This window comes from Mycteria americana, chromosome 6 (assembly GCF_035582795.1).
Source record: "Mycteria americana isolate JAX WOST 10 ecotype Jacksonville Zoo and Gardens chromosome 6, USCA_MyAme_1.0, whole genome shotgun sequence".
Taxonomy (NCBI): Eukaryota; Metazoa; Chordata; class Aves; order Ciconiiformes; family Ciconiidae; genus Mycteria; species Mycteria americana.
Genome location: NC_134370.1, coordinates 8,596,204 through 8,601,011, shown reverse-complemented (window position 1 = coordinate 8,601,011; position 4,808 = coordinate 8,596,204).

The following is a 4,808-nucleotide window of genomic DNA, read 5'->3' as shown; positions in this document are numbered from 1 at the left end:
TGGGAGAATAGATCCTGTATAACTATAGGTACTGTTTACTCAAAGGAAGTGTGTACCAAAGCATACTGCCTAAATCAGGATAGAGTGGGTGAAAGCTGTACCTTACTCATTTCATTGTCATTTGCTCTTGAAGGGCAATTATCAAGAAATTATTAGGTAGTGGCATCTTAATATCATGCTCTCCTGCCTTTTTAGTTCTTGTCTGACAAAAGCAAAAGCTGACAGAATGTAAAATATTTTCATAATGGATTTTTTCCTAGTTGTTTTTCTGGTACTCCCCCAGGTTAGTTCTCTGCAAACAGAGACATATATCATTTGTGTTTATCTTCCTCTGCTCTGTCTCTGTGCAGGATTATGAAGGCTGGGCCAGTTTATAGCCAGTAATGTATTCAAGGACTTTATCTCTTTTTCTTTTCATGGATATATGAGAGAAAGAATTTGCCTTTTTTTTTTTTTTTTTTCAAATTGGTCTGCTATTCAGAATGGTTAGGTGAATGTCTTGCATGAATGTCACTCCAGAGACTGCACGTAGCAAGGGATTTAGTGTTCACTATTGCTGTTACACATGGTGCAACAACATCTCTTTGGGTCCGTGCCATCATAAGGAAGAAAACTGGGAGCACCAGCTACCCGCAATGCTTTGGATTGCTCCAGGTTTTGGAGCAGTAGGACAAGAATAAAGAGTATTTAGAGCAATTCTGGACCTACAAATCACTGTCTGAAACTTTATGGCTATAAAAGTTAAGCTCCAGTAATTTTATAGGTTTACCTTGGCAGGCTGTCTCAAGGCACTGCCAGCATCAGCACGCTGACAGGGGTGTTAAATGCAGAGTCCAGGCAGCTGTCTTGCTGCTGAACAGAATGTCCCGTTTCCTATATTCCTAAAATATAGGTCTCAAAGCACTGAGTGGTTAGTCCTTATTTAAATCTCACCTAACTTAGGGGTTTTTTTTTATTTCAGGGACTGTAAAATTCATCCACAGAAGAGCATTCATCTTTGGAGGAGGCAGGTATCACCCTCACCCAGGAATTCAGTGAAGGGGAAATACCATTCAGTGCATGCAGAGCAGGACCCCAGACATGTCCTACCAGCGAGCTGCCTGGTCTCCTCCACGCCTCTCTTTCCTTGCTTGCTCTTCCCTAGTTTGTAGGGGGCTCGCTGGCTGCTCAGATGGCTGTATGGGTTTGAGAGGGAATGCCTTCACCTGCTGTTCCAAGGAGACTTCCTCTCCGTAAGGGACTCTTTAGGCAGATTGTGGTGCTATGCATCCCATCCATTGCCAACACAAAATGTAAAATTAAGGCAAAATGTTATGTGGGAGAACTTAGTTGAGAAAAATGTAGATGATGCTTCATCAGAGCCACCAACTTTAAGTCTGGAAGCACTGCAGCAAAGTCATCCTTTGCTCTAGAAGTTATCAGTTTCTATTGCTAAATGCAAGGATATAAGGAGGAGGAACAGGAAATAAAATCCAGACCCATTCAGGTCTGATATACATGCCAGGGACTAGACTAAGTGGAAAGACTGGATTTATAAAGCAACACAGCTAATGTGAGTGGCATGAGTCAGCTCAATATATCACATTCAGAGAGGAAAATCATTTGTGATGGTCTTGCAGCTCTTCCAGGCGTCTGCAGAGATCATATCAAATCTATTTAAAATGTGAAATTTCTGGTTCTGTAAGTCAAAGTCAGTTATGTCCCTGACTTTGATGAGGGCAGGGTTTCGCTCACTATAAAGACAGAGGGTGCAGGGATGGAAGTTCTCACTGTTGGCTTGTTTCATTCTTTGGAGCTGCTCCTTCGATGATTCCCCTTTTAATCAGACGTATCGCTCTGACTGTGAGGGAGGGCCAGATTCTGCAGTCATTATTTCTATAAAAGTGTGATTGAGTCAATATGAGTTTTGCTTGAGTAAGGACTGCAGATGTCACCCTGCATTTTGGTAAGCCAACCTCCAGAGGGGCAATTCATTTTGTAAGCAGCAAAGGTGGCGAGAGTGGGACCAGACACCTGGGGGGGGGATATAACTGTAGAAAACTAGTGAAAACAGGAAAGAGATTTTAAAACCAAAAAGCTATTTTAGTTAGAAACGAGTGCCCTGTAAAGCTCTTTCAATTTACCTGCTCAGCACAGTATGCAGCCAGTTGAAGCATAATGTATTGACTTTTCTTGGAAAGATTAACTTCCCTTTTGCACTTTGCTGCCTATTTTTATGCTGAACTTCTGCATCTCCTGGAAGGTCCTCACACGAGCACTTGTAGCCAGATTTTATCTGCGTATGTAGTGATCAGGCAAGAAGAATACACTAGGTATGCTACTTTCCTCTTTTCATGTCTTAAACCTAGAAGACTTCTGTATCAGTCAAGCCTGACAATAGGTCCTGGATATAAAGTGAACTAAGATTAATAAAAAAGCAGTGCTTTAGCTAGTTCAGCATCATATAAATATATTTCCTCATAAAAAGCAGCTAACCAACCTCCTCTCCTCCTCAAAAAAAAATCTTGGCATTCACAATTTGGTCCACAAATGATGTAATCCTTTCAGAGTGTGTCAGATCCGGGAAACCTCCCAGGAACAGGTAATTCAGGTTGGTTTTGTTGGTGAGGATACATGCAACATCTGGGCACAACTGTAGTAGATCCTTATCAAAGGTGAAATCCTTATCTCAAAGAGATTATATATATGTGTGTATAGATATATATCTAGTGTGTGTATATATATATATATAGCTATATATATATATAACTAGACAAGGCTGGGCTGCTGCTACACGGACCCATCTATGGAAAAGCCTGTCCGTGAGAAGGAATGGACTAACTAGGTGATGCTCACGGAGTAGCTCTTAGGGGATAGAAGTTCTTACTGTCATTACACTGTTGGACAGCTGTAGAGCTTGAATTAATACCTAAATTACCTGACGTCCAGGTCCAGCATTGTAGTCACAAATCCATCTCTAAGATACAAGGGCTCCCAGTCGGGATGTAATATTTGATACGCCTAACGTTATTCATGAAAGGCAGTTAAGAGACTGAGGGATTCACTTCTGTAGTGCTATTTACTCTTTGTAATTTCCTGTTGATGTAGCTATCTGCTATGAATCATTTTCTGACATAAAGGTGAAGGATGGCAGGACTGTGAAGAACAGGGGGATCCTTGGGGCTGTGCTCCATGCGACTTCCCACAGGTACGACACCCTCAAACAGGACTGAGGGACCAAGAGCCCAGCAGCACCTCTGGTGCTTCAAACGCTGGTCTACTAAGGCTCCTGTACAAGTTTTGAGACTGAGTAATTAATTACATTCGCCTTCGATGTTTAATTTTGTTATGGAGTTGCTGCATCTTAGAGCTAAGTTCTGCAGAAACTGGCCTGTCAATCTATGAGATATAGCTGTAGTCTAAAGCAAATATATGCACTTAGAAGACACCTTAAAAATACAGGTAATTGAGTTGTGCAAAAGGAAGAAATATAGCTATGTAATTTCTCACTTATACAGTCATTTCAAAAAAGGATTTGGACCAGGTGACATATTTTGCCATAACACAAATCCCATTGATAGAAATAAACCACAAATGTAACTGCTAATAAATCTCTTCTCCTCTCAGAATATCTCCTGCCACCAGACTTGTCACTGTTGCCAGCTTGGGGCTTTTGATTCTTCCTCAAAATCCATGTTTGTGCCCTGTGCACGCTACTAACACTTCTTAATATTTCTTCCAAGACATCAGCACCACCTCAGTTTGGGGGTTTAACTTGTACAGGCAAAGAAAAGCTGCCACACTTTAGCAATATTTCTCAGTCAACAAAGACTGTGATGCCAGTTTCTGGTCTCAGTCATAATTATTGAACCATTTTTTCCTTTAGAAACACACAATTATCGAATTCATTGTAGACATACTGTATGTACTAACTTAATTTTAGCCATATAATCTCATAATGGACATCAATGAATAGAGGATTAGTCAAGACCTATTAATAAAGAGATATAACAAGCCGTCAGATATTTTCTTTCAAAAGGCACAGTAAGCTTCAAGCTCTGCTTCTAGAGCCAAGCCTAAGTACCCAGCCTGCGTAGTGGGCATCGCAGTAAGGGCAAGAGGGAGAAATCACTCCCTTTGAATTGTGCATTAGAAGCAAATCTACCTTGCAGGTCTGACTGTAGCTTTCATTTTGCGGCAACTGCTTTATCTTAACATCTCCCTCCTTTGAGGTCCCTGAGATCGCCGTAGGGGATAGTGTCTGAATCATGTCCCAAGCCCACAAGAGTGCCCGTTTGCTTTTGCATGGAAATCTGGGCTCTGTAAGGTTGCAAGGACTGTGACGGTGTGGGGCTGAGCTGGGGCTAGTATGGCACACCAGCAGCAAGGGAGCAGCAGGGCAACCTCCATCCTGCACATCAGCTGTGTATTTGCATTGCTAGATGCAGCAGAGCAAGGGTACGCAAGTGTGCAAAATATCCACACTTGGTCTGTTCTAAGGTGGAGCAGGCAGAGAAAATGATACTTCTTTTATATATGTGTGAACATGCATTTCTATGTTTAAACCTGAGGAGGAATAAAAGCTTCAAGTAGTTCACACAGTAACTTCTTCCTGATGGCCTGACTCAATGCATTAGAAGTTGACGGAAACTTTCTCCTGCCAACAGTGGAGGCTGGACTAGAGTTTAGGTGAGCTGTCTTTAAAAATGTATTTCAACACACATCGGAAAATTGTTTGGAAAATGTGGACTAAAAGCAGAGAAGTAGCTAGAAGTGGAGGTTAGCTGGACATCATCTCTGTGCCACCAGGAGTAATTTAGCTGCCTGGC